Below are 21283 nucleotides of genomic sequence, written 5' to 3'. Positions count from 1 at the left end.
GCTCATGCTTTAAACTTTTGTACTTTTCCTTGAGGACCTTCTTTTGATTGTACCATTTAGTGGCCCATTTACAAATATCTGTTTGTTCAGCTTCAAGTTCCTTAATTTGTTCCCTTAACTTTTCATTCTTCTGTTAAGTCTCTTTACTCTGTGCTATGAGCATTTCATTTTCTTTCTTGATAACTTTTTCCAACATATTAGCCTCCATTAGTTCTTCCTTTAATTTCTCAATTTGCTTCTCCAATTTCTTTTGTTTCTTTATGGCAGGCGGTGAATCTTTTTCTTGCCTGTTATTGCTTTCAACCTCCATCTCAGCTCCTGGTCCAGGTTGTGAGTGGGCACTACTTTCAATATCCATCGGCATAGGTGCATTTGATTCAGGTTGCTCTTCTTGTAGCTGGGCCTTTGATATTCTCCTGGTTCTTCTTGAATAAGTGGTAAAAATTTTATCTTGCTCTGCTTTCCGAGCATCCTCTTTTATCATTTTCCTCGTCCTTATACTGCTAACAGGTGGAGGTACCTTGCTTGCTTTGTGTATGGGAATCTCTTCATCGATATCATTCATGAATCCTGAGTCTTCCTGTGGTTCTTCCTTGTCCTCTTCGTCTTTAATTTGGTTAGCAGCTAAGAACTCCTTCCACGTTTTCCCTCTTCTCTGCAATTCATGCTCAATAAGAATTTTAATTAACCCAAAGTGATATAAGCTCTTGTCTTCGTTACCTTTCTGCTTTTGGATGGTCTTTGACATTTTGGTTAGGCTTTGCAAGAGGAAGTATGGCAGACTGATAACACACTGCCCTTTCAAATGTAACAGTAACTTGATATGGTACAAGTAAACAATACTGTAGCGGCCTTCACAAGTTACAAACTTTTGGATGATATAGACCATCTCGTCCCAGGGATGCACCAGCCAACTTCTTGGAACGCCTTTCTTCCAATTAACGGACGAAACCCTGGATCTGGACATAAATTGAGTCCATGATTTCTCTTTAAATTGCTTTGTCTTGAAGTACTTCTCCCCTTCTGGGCTGATCCCTAGGGCTTGAGCTATGGTATCTTCCAAAACTCTGAATGAAAAATTACCTATCAGAGCTTTCTCTCCGTTGAATGTAAAAGCGAAATGTTTAGTGACCTCTTCATTACTCCCACGAAATTTCTCTAAAAAGGGCAGCCACTGTATTTCTTTAAGAATTGAAATGCAATCTTCATGATACTGGGAACTGTCGAATATGCTTGGTTCGACCCTATTGGTCATTGTGGCCGAGAGTTGTGCTCTAACTCTTCTTTGTTTATGTTTTACAACTTCAACAAGGAAGTTTTGATTTGTTACCTTTTATCTTCCGCCCCAATGCTGCTGACCTGGTGGCGTCCTTGGCTCTTTAACACTAGCTCCTTTAGTAACCCGACGATGCTCGATTGACTACCTTGTAATAGAGGTCGAACCCAATTAACTGCACTTTCCTTTCGTGGCGCTTGCTACTTTCAGTCTTTACTGTTGAAGTCACAGGAGTCGAATGCTAACAACTGAAAACGATAATGAAATAATCGGCTTAACTCAATTCATAACATATTCATCTTTTGAAATAGAGGAATGGTTGTACTGGTCGTATGGATGCCATCATAGAAACGCTAGAAGCATATATATGAAGTACTGAGATATGATTCCGGTTAGTCGTTTGCATCATTTGGCTTTGTCGGGTGTTTAAATCATAATTCGGCCGTTTCAAACATAATGAACAAGCCCGCATGACATTTGGTTTCCAAACAATTCACCACGTGTCCTGCTTCTGTTGGTACCCGGCCAGATAGAAATGTTGGGATGGCTGTAGGGTCTAATTGATTGGTAACAGAGATTGCAAAGGGTGATATGAGAGGGGATTAACAAAATCGTATAAGTATGAGAGGGGTTGGAGTATTGGAAAATGATAGGGATTAACAATAGGATAACTAGTGATAGGTATGGAGATGTCTCTGAAATTGATCGTAGTAGTCACAGTTATTAAATTTAACATTAAAAATTAATCTAAGAATTTAAATGTTAAGAATAAGGAATACATTACACTTTTGTTGGTTGTTCAAGCGTTGCATTGGCATGCTGGGTAGGACTAGTCTATTTTGACTATTCTTTGTTGTTCATAACAGGTCCCCTGAGATAGATTTGAATGCAACAGGTCCCTCTGAGATCTTGAAGATGTTCATGCAGCTTCTTTGAAATCCGAAGAAAGAATTATATGTATACAGGTTCTTGATCTTTGGTATTTGATGAAGTCTTGGTGCCCAGCAACCTGTGGATCCTTGTAGAAACTTGATGAATATTTGTTGAAGTAATCCTGAAGTAACAGTCTCTTAACAGGTCCCTTTTATGTGTCTTAAACAGGTCCCATTACTGCTAGTGTTGATAACATGGTCTTCTGGACAGAACAGGTCCCCCTGCATAATGTTTATAACCAGGTCCCTCTGAGATAAAACAATGACAAAACAACTTCTTTAATGAAATCTGGAATGCTGAAACAAATTGCTTTGGAAATTTACAGTGAGGAGATGAGATAAGAAATCTTTAAGAATTTACAATGGAGAGATAAGAGAACAAAATGCTGATGCTTCTCTCCCCCACTAAAGTGTTGACTTGTCCTCAAGTCATTATTCAGTTGATAAATGAAACAGGGAACAAAAGAAAAGGAATTCTTACTCGCCAACGAATTGGTTTTCAAGTAAGAATTCGGGGTTAGAGTGTGTCAGAGTTTGGTTTTCACATTTAACCCATTGTTATTATTTTTGGTTGTGTTTGTTTTTTTCTCTTTTTTTTTTTTTTTAGATTTTGTTTTTTTTTGTTTTTTTTTTCAAATTTCTAAATTGAAATGAAATGAACTAAGGCAGGGATACTGCAGCTGAAGGCTGCAGTATCTCAACCTCACTTTGTTGAGATACTGTTTGGAGAAAATTTTGCTTGTTGATGGGCTTAGTGTAAAGTTTCAGGCGATGACCGTTGACAGTAAAGGAATGACCTTCTCCATCAATAGTTTTGAGCTTGACTGAACCATTGTCGCAAGCCTGAATAATTTGGTATGGGCCCATCCAATGGGTGGTAAACTTGGCTTTATGATCTCTGAATTTAGAGTCAAAAAGTAAAGCCCAGTCGCCTTCCTTGAACTGCTTCTTCTTGATATGTGCATCATGCCACTGCTTCCTTTGTTTTTGCATGAGGATTGCGGTTTCCTCTGCTTGCTGCCTCATCTCATCCAGGTGGTTCAACTGCTGAATTCTTTCTTGTTGTGCTTGGTCCAGGTCAATTTGCAAATCTGCAGCCAGTTTAAAAGTATGTATTTGAAACTCAATAGGAAGCATTACCTCTTTGCCATACACCAACTGATATGGTGTAAATCCTGTAGTATTCTTCCACGTAATTCTGTAAGCCCACAGTTCATCTTTGAGCTTCTCTTCCAAATTCTTTCTGTTCATTGCCACAGTTTTAGTGATGATCCCTTCCAAAGTTTTGTTTGTGGATTCCACCTGCCCATTGGCCTGTGGATGGTAAGGTGTACTTCTTCTGTGCTTGATTTGGTATTTGTCTGTGATTTCCTTCACTAACTTTGAAGTAAATTGAGTACCCTGATCAGTCACTATTTCCCTTGGTACTCCATACCTCACAAAAGTCTCTTCAAAAAGGAAATTTACCTATGTTTGTTTGGTGGCTCTAACTAGTGCTTTTGCTTCAGCCCACTTTGTGACGTAATCAGTACATACCAAGATGTACTTTTTACCATTGGAGGTTGGGTTAATGGGTCCTATGAAGTCTAGAGCCCATTTTTCAAATGGCTCTAGGTGAACTTGGGGCTGAAGGGGCATCTCGTCTGTAGCTGTTGGCCTGCCCATTCTTTGGCAGCTGTCACAACTCTTCACGTACTTCTTGGAATCCTTAAAAATGGATGGCCAGTAGTATCCAAGACTAAGAACTTTGAATGCTGTTCGCTTAGCTGCAAAATGCCCACCACACGGTTCATCATGGCAAGATTTTAAAATATCAATTATCTCATCATTTCTTACACATCTTCTAATAATCATATCATAACCAGTGTAAAATAAATCGCCATTAATCCATGAGTATCGAGCGCTTTGTTTGACTAGTCTCTTCTTTTCCTTTGGAGTAAAGTATGGAGGTGTCCTTCCTGTAGACAAATAATTTTCCAAGTCAGCATACCGAAGATTCACTATGGAAATTGCAAATAAATTTTCATCTGGGAAAGAATCTTCAACCGGAACAACCTCACCTGGATTTTGCAGTCTAGAAAGAAAATCTGCCACCTGATTCTCTTTACCTGGTCTATCTAACACTGTGATGTTAAATTCCTGTAACAACAATAACCATCTGGTAACTCTGCCACTAGTTATTGGTTTATTCATTAAATGTCTAATGGCAGAATGATCAGTATGTACAAAGACTTCATAACCAGTTATATAATGTCGGAATTTATTCACAGCATATATGATGGCAAGTGTTTCCTTTTTTGTGACTGTGTAGTTTGACTCTGCAGGTGTTAAATTTTTGCTAATGAAATAAATGGCATAATTACAAGATTCCTCTTTTTGGCCTAATGAGGCACCCACTGCAGTGTCAGATGCATCTGTAAAGATATGAAATGGTAGGCTCTAGTTAGGCCCTCTTAAGACTGGTGCGATTGATAACTTCTTTTTGAGTGCTTCAAATGCTTGTTGGCAGTTCTTATTCCAGTTGAAAAGTACATCTTTTGTTAGAAGCTTAAACAAAGGTAAAGTTATTTTACTAAAATGCTCAATAAACCTTCTGTAATAGCTTGCATACCCAAGGAAACTTCTTACCTCTCTTTGATTCTTTGGAATTGGAAAATCAACAATGATCTGGATTTTTGCTGGGTCAAATTTGATGCCTTGAAAAGAAATATAGTGGCCTAATACTATCCCTTCGTTTAACATCATAAAGCACTTTTCATTGCTCAGGGACATATTAGCTTCAATACATCTTTTCAAAACTCTTTCAAGGTTCTCTAATGCATGTTCAAATGAGTTGCCGTATACTGAAAAATCATCCATGTAAACTTCAACACAATCATGAACTAAATCAACGAAAATAGCTAATACAGCTCTCTGAAATGTAGCTGGAGCATTGCAAAGTCCAAATGGCAAAACATTATAAGCATAAGTGCCCCAAGGACAGGTGAATGTGGTTTTGTCCTGATCTTCTGAGGCTATCCTAATCTGGTTGTAGCCACTGAAACCATCAAGAAAAGAAAATGATGATTTCCCAGCTAAGGTGTCTAACACTTGGTCAATAAATGGTAGTGGGAAATAATCTTTGAGCGTTGCTTTGTTCAATTGTCTGTAATCAACACAAATGCGCCACTTACCATTTTTCTTGGGCACTATAACCAATGGGGATACCCACTGACTGTCAGAAATAGGATATATAAAATTAACTCTCAACAGTTTTTGCAATTCTTCTCTGACAATATCCTGGAGCATGGGGTTCATTCTTCTCTGCGGTTGCCTCACTGGTTTGATAGTACTATCTGTATAAATATGGTGAGTGCATGTGTCGGGGTGAATCCCATGCATATCGGTGTAGTCCCAAGAAAATGCTTTCTGGTATTTTCTCAATAGTCGAATCAATTTCTCTTGCTGGGATGAGTCTAGGTGATTGCCTATGTTCAGAGTTTTCCCTGGACTAATCTTTATGATCTGACTCTGTGTGTTTGTGATGGATTGAATTGGAAAAATAACGTGAAATGTGGTTTGCAAAGATTGAATGGTGCATGTTTCTTGAAAATTTTGGGCTAAAAGTACATCTGCAACATGATATTGGTCGTTTCTCAAATTTTCGGAAATATCAGGTTGAGAAAGGAACAATTCTACCAAATCATTATTATTTTGTTCTTGGAAATCATAGATTTGGTCAATGCTAAAAACAGATTGTACCCCTTCTTTATCATTGTATTTATCATCAATCCATAAATTGTGTGTTACTGCTGGTGATTGTGCCGATGGATAAAGAGTGAGTTGTTTCCTTTCGGTCCCTCTTGAAATGATCATGTTGCCCGATCGACATCCTATGAATGCATCAGCAGTTGCTAACCATGGTCTACCAAGGATGATAGGGTGCCCTCTTAGATTGGATTTGGGTTGAAGAACTAAGAAGTCCACTGGGTACTCCCAAGAGTCTAGTGAAACAATTATGTCCTCCAAAATCCCTTCAGGAATCACTTTAGACCTATCAGCTAGTTCTAGAACAATCGTTGTGTGTTGCAAATTTATGAGCTGGAGTGTTCTCATGGTTTCAAGAGTCATGACATTTATTGTGGCCCCAAGATCTATTAAAGTGTTTGGAATCTGTATGTTGTTAATGATTGTAGTAACTCTGGGGATACCAGGATCAACATACTTTTCCATTGAGATGGTATTTGTCATAAGGCCAGCTAAATGTCCTATAACATGAATAGTTTGTGGATCAATCCTTTTCCTAGTGGGCTTCTTAAGACACATTTCTTTGATTGCTTTAGTGTATATGGGAATGTCTTTTATGGCTTGGAGTAGCGGAATTTTTATATAGACATTCTTGAGCTCATCTAAAACATCAAAATGTGGTATAGACATTGGAAGTTTCATTTGGACCAATCGGTCTGGAAAAGGTGGATGCAATGGTTGCATCTGCTTATCTTTGGTATCATTGTTTGGTTTTCTTTGATTTGTCATTTCATTTTCATTTTCTGTGTTTTCTTCTTGTTTATCTGTCATTGGAGAATCTTTGTGGAGTACCCTACCAGACCTCAAGTTGATATTTTGCAAGGGTAGTGTGGGATATGAGGTTCCCTCTTCTACATTGTAGGCTGGCCTCTCTGCTCTGTTATTTGGATTTGGGACAGTTTGAGCAGGAATTTGAGTAGGTCTGGGAGGTTGTGAGTTAGATGGAAATTGTAGTTGTGGTGGATTTATTGGTGGAGGAGCAGACAGTGCTTATTGAGTAGGTTGAGGTTGGTAAACAACTTGCTGCTGAGGATACTGCTGATGTGGTTGAGGATGTGATGAATATGGCTGATGATATTGTTGATATGGCTGTGAATATGGTTGGTATGATTGAGGATATGCATGATATGATTGAGAATATTGTTGAGATGGTCTCCATTGCTGCTGTGGGTGATTTTGGTGCTGCCATGGCATGGGTACATTCCATGAATTCTGAGCATACATTTGATCATTTACAGGAAATTGCAAATTTGGATTTGGAAACAACCTTGAGGTGCTGGCCTTGGCTGCCATGGTCTCTTTGTGCCCATGTAATACACGTTCTCCATCTCTGCATTAGCTTCCATATTGGAATTCTGCAAAACCTTAACTTTAGGACAATTAAATATATCATGATGTTCAGTACAGAAAGCACAAACTTGGATGTTTTCTAATGGGCAGTCTTTTAAGGCATGTTTCTTCTGGCATTTTGGGCAGAAGATAGCCATTATCTGATCTTCATCTTCTTGTTTCTTCTTAGCTTTTAGAGTGTCAATTTGGTTCCCTAGGGTGCTTAACAGATCTGTTTTAAACTCTTCTAACAGATTCCCTATTTCAGCCCTTGTGACACTTGCTGAAGCAGATTTTGTGACTTTGGATGATAGGGTTCTTTTTCCAATTTTAGCTTTGCTCCTTGAATACTTTTCGCATAGCTCAGCTATTTCTTCAAAAGGTAAGGTAGAAATGTCACCTTTGCCCATCAAATTAAGATCATCCATGTATTCCTCTCGGATGCCTTTCAAAAATATTGTGCGGATTAGATCAAGAGGCATAGTTCGGTGTTTGGATTTTTGTAAGTTGTAGACAAACCGTTCTAAGTATTCCTCTAAGGTTTCATCCTCTTGTTGGCTCATTCTAAAGATATCATCTTTGGAATCTTTGGATCTACAATAAGGTTGATATTTCCTTAGAAATATTCTTCTCATGCCATCCCAATCGATTATCGCATGCTCACCAAGCCTCATGAACCATCTCAAGGCTGATGCCTTTAATGTCGCTGGGAAGAGTCTAAGCCTATGGGCATCATCTGTGTAACCATATGTTCGACATACAATGTCAAACTCGAACAAGAATGAGTCTGGGTCTTCCGAAGCCATACCATAAAAGTTTGGTAGCACGGATGGAGGTATGTTTTTCATTTTGATCTCATCATCTTCTTGTGGTTCATGTATAGGAAACTTAAAGGTTGACTCTTCTTCATCTCTTTGTCCTTGATTTGGTACTGATCCATCTCCTTCCTCAGCCATTCTAATAGGTTTCTCTGTGTCAGTGTCACTTGTTTTAAAGAGGAGATTAAAGACAGATTGTTCGGTCACTGTGCTACTTTCTCCTTGTGTGGAGGATCTAGGAAAGTGTTTCTTCTGTGATTTATGTGCTAATAAAGTTTGCCTTTCGATGAGAGTAAGTCTTTGTCCTGACTTTTGTTTATCCTCTAATGCTTGTATGGTGACTTCCTCAGCTGGTGTTGTATTTCCTAAAGAGTCTGCTCCTGATGATAGGTTAGTTTTTGGATGGGGGGTTTTTATGAATCTACCTTGATTGTCTCTAAATCTAGGCATAAATGAACATGATTTCTAAATCTATTTTTTTGCTCGTTTTTATTTATTGAATTTTTTTCTTTTTAAATCCTTTAAGTACGCCTCCCCGACAACGGCGCCAAAATGCAATGTCCTATCTAGGGTGCTAGATTAGGCTATATTTATTATCGACCAGGATCAGTAAACTTCGAGGCATGCGTCTACAATCTATAGACATAAAGGATTCCTAACTAAGTGTTTGTGATGATAGGTTACAAAACTTCTTTACGGAAGGTTGAGGTATGCTCCCTATCACCTGGACACTCAAGTCACTCAATTCAACTACCTATTCTAAAAACACTGTGTATTACTTAAACCAAGATTTCAATCCCCTTACGAGGATACTGTGCATAAAACCCCTGTTCAGTAAACACTCAGCATTCCATGTTTATCATTCATGAAAGATTGAAATGTATTAAAATCATAAGCACACTTAAAATCCAAATATATGAGAAACAAGGTTCATGAAGATGCTCTTAAAAATAATGAAAGATCAGATCCCTTACAGGATACAATTCAACGATCTCAGCGATTAATCTTTCAAGCTACCATCATAAACATTACTCATACAAATTTCTAATTGAATCAACGAAAGCATAACTGAACTCTAATCACTGTGCATACTATTGAATATTTAGAAGTTGCAAATGAAATAAAATAACAGTATACCCGTTCCACGCAGGGCCCGTCCGCGTTTCAAAGGTATACTGGACTGTGCTCAAGCAACTATAGAATCAACACAACGATGAAATCGTGACTGCAACCGTGTTTTTGGTATTAAGTTCAAAACTCTGTTTTCAAAACGATACAATGATAACCACTAACTGACCACACAGAACTGTGTTTACATATGTTTTTACAACGTTTACATTTCGAAATGAATGTACATTCATGATGCGGCTGTTGCCGCTTTTGCTATGGCATAGCTTTTAAGTTGTTTCTATTCTGAACCAATTTCAAAAAGGAATAAAACTACATCGATTTAGAACCCTATGTTGTTGCTGCTTTTGTCGCCAACATGCTATACTTTGACCGTCATTGACCGTGCTCCACAGGATGAATAAAGAAAAAGCTTCATTGTTTGTTGATCATTCTATCCATTGTTTCCTAATCCTATTTTAATTATCTTATTAGTCAAAAGGTAGAGATTTTAAACTTTGTAGCACGACAATTGCAATCACATTCTTTTGGATTGATGATTTTAGATGCGAGAGCCTCTTAATCTTGTGGAGCATTGCATTCTTTGGATGAAGGTCAGTCAGGAGCTTTGTGTGTAGTTTTAGATATTCTGATAAATGTCTTTGGTTCTCATAAAAAAAATTAAAATAATGGCCTCATAAATTCCTTCAAATTGAACAGTTCAAAAGAATTGTGCAGGCACATGTTGCTTTGGTATGCTGAAAGTTTGGATCTGAAGGTATCATTTGGTTTTTCATTTCATTTTCAAAAACTAAGCATTTATGATATAGAAGGTAAACACAGTTATAGTAAAAACTTCCAAACTACACCAATTGGACTGTAACTTCGATAGCCTTATTTGCACCCAATCCAGAATTAACTACTCACAGGACTTGAATGTGCACTGTTGTTTAAAACTTTTCTAGAGCTCATTCTGGTATTCATCGATAACTTCAGTGAGTTAGCAAAAGGTGTAGCCTATGAAGCATCTTTTAATCACTGTCTGCCGGGTTAATGATATTACTTATAATGCCATGAGCTGTCATTTGCAGCATTAACCATTGTTATCATTCTAGACCAAAAGACTGAAATTCATGCTGGTAGTTGGCACTAGTTTGATGTCATTGAATATGTTCTTGTTGGTGTTTGCTTGAGAATGACTCCATCATCATGCAGCGTGCTTGAGCTTCTAGTTTTTAATGACTTGCTTGAGTTAATTTGTTCCTAGCCTATTTTCAAGATCTGCAAGTGTCCTCTATCTATTCTGATTAGCTTGACTAAGCAGTGACAATGGAAAACTAAAGCTATATTTTATAACCTCCCTACAGTGAGTTAGCAAAAGCAGTAGCTTCTGAAGCATTCCTTAATTACTGTTTACCAGATAGATGATATTATTTTTGATGCCATCAACTGTCATTTGTAACAGTAACCATCGTTATCATTTTAGGCTAAAAGACTGAAAATTTATGCTGGTAGTTGGGAGTAGTTTGATTTCGTTCAATATTTCCTTGTTGGTGTTTCATTCTGGCAGTTGGGAGTTAATTTGTTTTCAACCTATTTTCAGGGCCCAGAAGTGCACTCTAGAGTCTATCGATTATGAGTAGCTTGACTAAACAATGAAAAGAGAACAAAAACTGTGTCAATTTTAGGTCAATGGGAGACACTTGAAAGTCTGTTCAACGAAGCACCGGCAATAAAAAAGGGTGTAATTGCTATTATTCCGTCACTTTCCAGTCCTTTGTATCAATGGGCTTCAAATTGACAGTTCTATTCTCAACAATTATGAACTGTGCAAAATTGCAAATGGATAACGGTATTCCTGAATCCAACATGGAGTGCCTCATTTTGAGAATTTGCTCCTTGATATTGCTCAAATATATATGCAGTATTCAGAGCAGATTTAATCACGCTCCAGTCTTAATGGCAGAAAGCCCTCTGCAAGCCAAGAAATAAAAATAATTAATGTCTGTTCTAACTTCTAAGCCTCAAGTTATTTTCAATAGGAACAAGAAATCTCACTGGAAGATGAATTTGAGAGAACCAACAGATATCTGCAGCACCTTCATATTTGTAGTACTCAATTTTAGTAAGGAATTTATCTTGTAGACTTATTTCAACTTATCTATTCATTTCCAGTCTTACTGTATTCAGCTGCAATATTGGATTCATTGCAGTGAGATATTCCTAAGGGCTAATATTCAGTTATCTCTCTCTATGCGATCAGTTCTTGCCCCATAGGCTATAGACACGAGACATTTAGCTACTTCAAAGATAATCTGCTTGCATTTTAAGATCGCTTTCAATCATCATTTTGTAAGAAATATGATGTTCTATTTAATATTGAACAATCAGTTATATTGAATTTCCTATTTTAATCTACTTCTTGTAATTTGAGATCCATTTAGATTGTAATATGATCATCTTACATTGTTTTTCAAAGTTGAATGGTTTTTACCTATTGTTGTTTTTGCAGTTTACCATATATTGATTTGCAAATCGCTCTGTATTTCTGATTTTGCTCCTGCATCATGGCTCAACAAGCCACGTGTTGCATCTTTCTCTTTGAAAGCACATTGTCGTGTTGTTGAATTAGTTTTCTCAATTTTGAGTTGTGATTCGATACCTTTGTCAACCATCAATGTGAAGTTCCCAAAACACATTCTCTGCCTCCTTAGTGATGGATTTCCTACCGAGAAGTGTTTCACAGTCACATGGAAATGTAGTTTGAAAAAAAGACAGGTGGATTATGTTGTTTCTTGTTATAGCTTGTCCCTTCATTTTGCTTCTGTTTCTTGTTAACAGATTCTGGGCTTCCTTCTTCGGATGACGATGTAATAGATTTGGGCTTCCTTCCTCGGACGACGATGCAAGACTTTGGGATAGCATACATGCTTAAAAACCCTCCCTTGGTGATTTAAAACATACCTGTCATCCTAGGTATCTTCTTCAGGCTTTGAACTTTGAGCATCTAAGCCTATTCCTGCCTCCTTTGGAAGGAGAATATGCTATCCCTCTTTTCCCCTTTGGAAGCAGAATTGTCATTCCTGTTGAATGTAAGTTGGATTTCTGTTGTCACTAAGACCTTACAATTCAGGTTAACAGAGTATTCGTACAAGTGACAGTATCGAAACATCAATTTGCTTAGGCATTTAATGGGTTTTGGCAATTTCCACTTTCAGTCAAGTTTCAGGCCAAGCTTATACTGATTACCCATTTCAGGATTGAGCTGGAGACACATAGAAAGTCTCAGGGTTCTTAACCAAGTCTCACAACACTGCTCGAAACTTGTCGTGCAGTGGTGGTCCAAACCAAGCCAGCAACATCATGGCAAAAATATGATTCCCAAAACACTGTTGATAGGGTAGAATATTGCACCTTCTTCTTGACAAATAGAATATTTAGCAGAGTTGGAGTTATCAATTCGTATAAGTTGCTTGGCAGATCTTTCACATGTATATGATTTCTAGTGATTTTACATGGTAAGTGAAATTAGCGGTTGACTTGTCTCTTCTAGAAGTCATACATGCACTGAAAAGTACCCATGAAGCACTTTACAAATGAAATCTTCAAAGGTTGTTTATGTGCTGGGGGAGAAATTTTTTATAACCATAGCAATCTCGAAAATACCTATGCACAATCACTATGGCTGAAAACGAACTGCGGGATCAACTTGAATGAACTAGTATCTTCCTCTTCTCATCTGTACTAAAGGCAAGAATGTGGGTTGTTTATCGGCCTTATCTCCCGGCAAGCTTGAAGTTATTGTATCTGGATGCCTATTTTACTGGTCTTGGAATTGGTTGTCTATATCATGTACAAGCCTTTCAGCGTGTTTGAAAAATTGATTGTTTTGGTTGTCTATATCTGTACAAGTCTCTCAGCATGTTTGAAACTTTTTGCATTGGCAGGGACTTGCTGCTATGTAGCCCTCCTTGTTAATTCATATGATGAATCCTTCTATACAACAAAAGTGTTAATGTTGTTGAATGTTGACTAGTTTATATTTAATTCAATGATCATTGCTGTTTTCATTACATTCTCCTTGCATGCTTCTAGTATCATGTTGGTTATTTTTGTTTTGTGAATGATATGTCTTCTCATCCTTGTCCAGAAATTACGTGTATTAAATGAGCATTGATTTGAGCTTGCTAGATAATCACAAAATCTATAAAATCTATCATAGAAAATCTGTTGGTTAGCTAGGGTTAGCTAGGCATAAAAACAATGTTGAAAGCTATTTATTTCTATGGAATTATATGTATCAATGATAAATGTAATTATCTGAAATGCACTTCATACTAACATTTTATATCACCCCTTTGTTTTATTTTTAGGTTTCCCAATCCGAGGAAATAGAAGATGGAAATGAAATCAATGATGCGGTTGGATCAATTTGAGATAATGATGATGGTGGTGGTTTCATTAAATATGAGAGTCCAAATACTAGTGTAGATATATAGGTTATTTGCATGATATCATTGGCATGTTGTATATTTTACTTCTCTTATGTAAATATGTTCACTTTATGGTTTGGACATCATATTGACTTGTTTCATTGAGTGGCATTAGGAAATGGTTATACAATCATTATTTTGATTTTTTTTTTTAAATATGACGATTATAAAAAATGTTTTATAGGATATTATATATATGTCTATTTGAATTGATTATTTAGTTTTCTATGATGATGTCCATGACATCATGATGTGATTATATTGAAATCATATATACTATACTGACTTGTTTGATTTGATGGAGATGATGATGTTGCTACAAAATTACTTTTCTTATATCTTTTTCCAGAGTAAAATTTTAGGCACTAGTGATGGGGTGGGGAAAAATCAACCTCCCCGTTATCTTGAAGGCAAGAGGGAGGATGTTGATACCATGCCAATACCACACTATACACTCATTTAAGAGCACCACATAGATTATTATTTTCAAAAGCTTAATATTTCACATATAATATTTGAACCTCCGTGGGGGAGGCTAAAAAACTATTTTTCCCACCCATTTGAGCTAAACCAAATTGGCAAAATGTTTGGACATTAGGGACTACCTAGGGAAAGAAATAACCCTACCTCTTTGCCCAAAGTTAAGATTAAGGTTGTTGATACCATGTCAAAGCCACATAATATACTCGCTTAAGAGCACATATATTACTCTTTTCAAGAACGTAACATGTCATTTACAATATTTAAAACTAGGTGGAGAGGATAACAATCATTCCACCCAACCGTTTAAGTTAAACCCAATTGACATACTTTTCTTATATCTATTGAGCATTGTTGATTTTAATTAATTGCAATTTTGTATGGAAAAATCATTATCTTGAGATATTGTTTGTATAAGGAATATTTTATGGATGCACATTTTTTTAGTTAGGATGAATGCCTTTAATTTCACTTTAACTACCTTAACGCTTCTTATAATGTTAATTCAAGTTGAGATATATGTTAAATACTGTATTTATTTCGTATTTCTTAAAATAATTTGAATTAAAAAATGAGTATAATAACATTAGCATTAAACATAAAAATTTATTAGGTGAAAAACTATATATGAACTGGATGAATATGGGAAAGAAAAATTGGAAGAAAAACTTTATGCTAAAATGGATGAAATACTAGAAGCTATAGCTGAAGAAAAAACCCAGTGTTAAAGTGGAAGCCTTAGTGGAAGAAAATATGGTGTTGAAGTGTAAGTTATAGTTAAAAAAAACATGGTGCTAGAGTTGAAGTTATAGTGGAAATAAAGCCAATTTCTAAATGGAAGTAGTAGAAGAAACATGGAATGTTAAAGTGGAAGAAAAAATTTTCTACAAGCAAAGTTGTAATGGAAGAATCTCAATGCTAATGTGGAAGCCGTTATGGAAGTAAAACTTATTATGAATAAAAACAAATATTAGCAGATATAGACAAACTAAAACTAGATGCTAAAGTAGAAGAAATGCTAGAACTTATATTGGAAGCAAAGCTCATTTTGTTGTAAAAAACAAAAATATGGTAACGTTGGTGGTATAGAAGAAGCTACATTATGAGAAAAAATCAACACAATACACAATGCTACTCTAGTTAAATTGCATGATGCTAAACCTAGCACAAAAGTGTGATCATAGATAAAATTTAGAAAAACAATTAATGAAAAATGTAATGTGAGAAAAATTTGTCATTAAAATTAGTACCAAAATCAATATAAAATAAAAAATTTATCATTTAACACCAAATTTTGTGTTGAAAAAAATGTTCTACATTGATAGGAAAAATACATTGAATTTAGAGATAAACTTGGTGTTAATGGACTATTTCGTTACAGTGAAAGAAATACATTAAATAAAAGAAAAATAATGTAAGTTATCTAAAAATAATCCCTCTGTGTAACATTGGCTCATCCTCAACTATACATTTTTATAATACTTAGCAATGCATTCATGAACTCCCTCATTTACCTAGTATTTCTCTCATGGCTCCCTAGTCATTGGAAACTACAATCACTTAATATAATTTTATAAAAAAATATATGTTGAAGTAAAATTATTGTTGGAATGTGCCCCTTTGGAAGATAATATGTCTAGGTTATGTCAAAAGAGACTTTAGCCTTATGTAAAAGAGGTACACCCCACATTCATCATGGAGTAAATTACCCTTGTAATAATTTATTATATAAAAAAGTGAAATTACATTATCCCATATGTATTATTTGGATGTAATTCCTCGATCACTTAGATATAGCAGAGGTTATGGAGTCCTATGAAAAGCATAACAAAAGAATATCAAAGTTTCATCTTTGTAAAGTGGTGAAATATTTGTGGAGATGCTCTATGTAAGATTGGATATTTTTGAAGATAGTATAGAAGTTATTTCCTTCCCACGAATGTTTCCCCAATTAGAGTTTTACCATGTAAATTTGGTGTGTTTTATTATTGTTCATGTTCTAAATATTCTAACATGGCATTAGAGTTGGTTACTATTTTCTATCTTTTTCAGTAAAAAATAAATTGGAACAATATTTTCTTCAATTGGCTAAACACTATTATTTATAGTTGTGCCATATAAATATATTAACCATTAAGGCTTCTCTCTCGGAATTTTCACTACAAGATTGATTTTATATATATATATATATATATATATATATATATTCCGACTTCACCATTGGCTCCATAATAATGAATAAGCTAGATCAACTTATCGATTCATTAAATTTAATTTTGTTAATTAGTTTGTTTAACCTATTTTTGGTATATTTATTTATTTTATAACCTGAAGTTTTTGGTGCATATATATATATATATATATATACACACACTTATATATAGATATATAGATATATATATATATATATATATATATATATAAGTGTGTGTATAGATATATAGATATATAGATATATATATATATAAGTGTATATATATATATATATCTATATATCTATATATAAGTGTGTGTGTATATATATATATATATATATATATATTCTCTTCTTCTAGCTTCACCATTGGCTCTGCAATAATGAATAAGCTAGAATCAACTTATTGGTTCATTTAATTTGGCTCTGTTTTTCCTAATTTTCAATTAGTTTGTTTAACCTATCCTTGGTAAAAAAAAATTATAACCTAAAGTTTTGGGCATATTTTAGGTTTGGTGTTTACCATTCCTATTTTCTTTCTACCAAAGCCTTATTGTTCTCTTGAAGCTAATTTGTTTTTCAATAGGAGCTTATTTTTAGTGAATTTTTTTGTTGGGTTTATTTTTCCAGTGATTTAGCTATTCAACCTTCTCTCTCACATCTTCGTACATTGTACAAGCATGTACATATCTATATTACCTCATAGGGTTTAGAAGTTTTTGTAGTAACATATGGATGGGTTTGCATGTTTCTTTGGTAATAGGTTTCTTTAAGTTCATTTTTAGTGGTCTATATGTTGGGCCTCTTCCCTCCTTTGTGCATGAATTGTACGAGTCTTTATAGAATTTGTATGGTCATTTTTTTGATACAAAGTTTTTGGGGACCAAGATCTAGTGTGCATATGGGGGTTGATTTCGAGCAAGGATACAATTTCTCTTCTTGGTTATATAGATTATGATAAGGAAGGAAACAATTTAGATATATGAGCTACCATAGGGTACATCTTTCAACTTGGTTCATGTATTTTTTCCTGGTTTAGTAAGAAGTTGAGAACTCTTTCTCTATCTTCTTATTAAGCATAGTACATGGTAGCTAAGGAAGCAACTAAAGAAACAACTTGGTTATTCCATGAACTCAATTCGTGTGGGTTGGTTCAAACATCAAATACATAATTAATATGTGATAACTAGAGTTCAATTTATCGTGCATGTAATTTGGCATACCACTCTATTGTACTGTTCAACAACCCCTCCATTTATTATATAAATAGTTAGTATTTGTACTAAAAAATGGGGACCTTTCAATTTTTTTTCAAAAAACTAGCAAATAAGAGCTTGCCTTTTGAAACCATTCGGAATAAAACCTTGGATAAACTTAAGATATCAAACCAAGTCACTTTGTGACTAGGAATTCTCGCTTTATCACAAATCGTAGGATCCAAAGTAACAAAGGTTATTCATGAGTCAGAATCTACGAAATGTGATAAAAGAAACCCATGTAAAAGACCAAAGGTAGCATTGAACTTTTTATAAAACTTAAGGCTTAAAGAATTCCTTATAAAATAAAGTATTTATCGCACTCGCTTCACGTCTTCCACAAAGGCGCAAGCATGCAAACCATGAAAACTGTGAAGCAATGTGGCCAGGACCCAACAGAATAATGCAAACTGTTATAACTTGAATCACGTCTGACATATCGTGAATAATTGTTTTTATGGAATAATTATCCGTTTAAGGAAAATCACTCGTAAAATAAAAAAGTAAGTCACTCCTCGCAAATCACAAAATACAAGCGACTTTGAATTGGTGTATCCACGATATCACCAATATTGTGATTTGCGATATTGTGATGTTGCAATTTATCGTATTCGTAGGATTGGTATCACACTTAACACACACCAATTTGAAATATCATTTAGAAACTTGTGATGTGATGTTTTGATGAGTCATAAAGGAAATCACACATAGGTCTTAATGCATAGTTAATAATCTTTAATTGCATTTGCTCTTTTAATGGCTTGAGAAGATTGATATATTTTTTACCCGTATTTGAAATAAAAGCTTCATCCTTACGTTCTTTCAAAATTTATTGTGTTATTGTCTTTTTCTGCTTTCATTTCTGCTCTGCATTTTCATTTTGTTTTCTCCATTACCCAAATATCTGTAAATTTCTGAAGGAAACAACGCTTGAAAAAATGGTTAAGAAAGGAAAGGGGACTGTAGAGGCTACTACATCTAAGGATTCAGACATGATTCCACTCTTCTCTGATACCACCTTCAACAAGGATGGTGGGACTACATCATGGGAGGCAATGTATAATTTACTGGAGGAAGAAAACCCAAGGGTACTAGAAATTAAAGCAACAACAGATGATGAGGACTCATCCGATGCTTCCTATTTTGAAGTAGCTTGTTTTCTTGCACAAGATAGCTACAAAGCCTAAAATATTACCATAAACGGATATGGTAATATGGATTATTGATAATGTGGAAATTTCAGATAGAAAATTCAGAAATTCCAGGCATGAAGTCATAGGGTCATTTACTCCAGACGATTTGCGCCGAATGTACCATCTGTCGGAGCCATAGAAGCTCTATGATAAAGCCTTTATTGAGCATTTTACGAAAGAAAATGAAGACTCGATGGACGTCATGCAGAATTGGAGGTCTGGCTCCAGCAAGTTCAAGCGAGAGAAATTTAGTATGTACCCAATCGCACCTCTGTTAGCCCCACATAATTTTGCAGCTGCAATGATGTGTAGGCTATTTGGAAAGGCTAACAACACTAAATTTTCTATTGAATGGGTTCCATTAATTGATATGGCTGTTAATGCTATAATTATGAACTGGAACAATATTTTGTTGAGCAATTTGGCTATGGCCATTAGAGAATATAGGCGCAATATAATTATCTCCACTCGGGTTATCCCTCCCTTTTACATGAGTGCTTAAGTCATGGATGCTATATGTTTTTGTTGACATTTTTCAAACATGGGCTGGAAATGGACTCTATAGGACCCTACTCTCATCCATGTTTATCATAAAGTTTTATGGGAATCACAATTTAGCTCCCATTTTTATAAAATTTGTCATGGAGTTTTGTTGCCAATTTATCAGAGCAATTTTTATAAGAAAGCCCCCAGGCTATCAAAGGAAACAAATATAGACATCTTGCCAGTGGCAAGATGGTTTGGAGATGAATTATTTACTTATATAAGAGTTTTTGGGAGTATTATAGCTCCACATGTTCTTCCATTTTATGTTTTAGATAGATTATTGGCAAGAGAGATTGCCTATCAAACAGTGGGGGATGGTATTACCAAAACCCTCAAAGAAATGAAGAAATCCATCTGGCTGACCTTCCTAGTGCAATGTGGTTCTTTCATATTACATGATTTTGGGCACGCAACAAAAGAGATACAAAACATCACATCTCTGAATCTAGGTATTGTGTCAAGCAGACAGTAACCCTAACAAGGTCACCCGAAACTTCCATTAATATGGTCAAAATCAGGCAATTTATTCACTAGGACGATGAGTTTGATGATCTCTTTGAGGAAGCTGAGAGATTTTCATAGGTTTTACATTTAGCATCAATAAAAATGAACTCATCAGATTTGAACCGCTTCCACATATACAAGAATAAAATATTGAAAAAGGCCCCTTTGGACCTATTGCTAATTGAAGAAATAAGAGAACCTATTCCCAACGTAAGCTTGGAGGAAAGTTCCAAGCACAATTCTGATGAGGAATCTCAAGAGAAGTAAGGTCAAGGTTCAGAAAATTCTGAACATCAATCTCATAATAAGGAAGAAAGCCCTGAGAAAGATCCCGAGAAGGACACAGAGGAAAATGCTGAAGAGACGACCAAAAAGGCCTTAGCCAAGGAACACATGGAGACTGGCTCCACACAGGTTCAAACAGAAAAGATCAAAGTCATTGATCTGTATAAAGAATGGGAGCAATTTAATAAAAATCTCCAAGTGTAGTAGATAGAGACAAGTCTTGAAGGAACATATGGATTTCAGACTCCTAAACAGACTCAACAGGTTATAAATCCAGAAACAACAATACAAGGAGTTACAACTACTCAAGAAATTGAAATCATCCATGCCTACCTAACTTCAAAAATTGTTTTAAAGTTTGAGTTGATACCCCCATAGGATATATTCTACATCCCAACACATAAGGCTATAGTGAAGAGGCAAAGGAATAAAAGGAAACTCGATGCATCAGCAACAAAAATTTTAAAAAATGAATCAATTGAGGTTGTATGGAAAGACACCCCCATCGATCCATGAGAAAATATTACAAAGCTATCACAATTTGCAGGTGCCTATGCAAATGTAACAATTGATAAGGCAACAAAAAGTTCGACTCTTTCTTAAAGAAAAAGAACAAAGAGTTCAGCTGTTAGAACAAAAACTAGAACAAGAAAGACAAAGCACCAATAAGCAAGCACAGATGCAAATGACACAACTTCAAAAAGATTTTGAGCAAATGAGATTACAACGTCAGAAAAACATTGCAGAGAAGGACTCACATATTCATCAAAATCAGAATGTAACGAATAAACTCAAAGGCCACCCTCAAACAAAAGAATTCATTAAATATGTACTCGAACTAAACTCTCTGTTGTCACAACAAGAAGAAATATTCTGCCAAAAAATCTCATTGATCAAACCCTATTGTGAAACAAGTGATGCATTAACCAACCAAGTGGTTGATCAGAGACTAGAATATGAAGAGATCTATAAGAGGATTTCAGAGTTTATTTCTTGGTAGGAATCCGAGAAGGTAGAAAATCTGATCTGCCAAAGATTGAGGAGTCCCACAAGGATATTTTATTCACAAATTGGGACATATAGT

At 35.5% G+C, this 21283-nt stretch overlaps 1 long non-coding RNA gene across 1 annotated transcript in view; it reads left to right on the top strand.

Annotated features, from left to right (window-relative positions):
- The window catches only part of LOC149230793 (uncharacterized), a 65039-nt gene extending 51134 nt beyond the window's left edge, over positions 1–13905 (top strand). Inside the window, exon 3 of the long non-coding RNA XR_016247397.1 lies at positions 13622–13905. This is a non-coding gene — a long non-coding RNA (uncharacterized LOC149230793). The remainder of the gene's footprint in view (positions 1–13621) is intronic.
- The last annotated feature ends 7378 nt before the right edge of the window (positions 13906–21283 follow it).

This window comes from Pinus tabuliformis, chromosome J (assembly GCF_031772625.1).
Source record: "Pinus tabuliformis cultivar Carrire ecotype Pingquan chromosome J, CPIR1, whole genome shotgun sequence".
NCBI classification, from domain to species: domain Eukaryota; kingdom Viridiplantae; phylum Streptophyta; class Pinopsida; order Pinales; family Pinaceae; genus Pinus; species Pinus tabuliformis.
The sequence above is the reverse complement of the archived record's forward strand: the minus strand, read 5'-3'. Positions and strand labels throughout refer to the sequence as shown.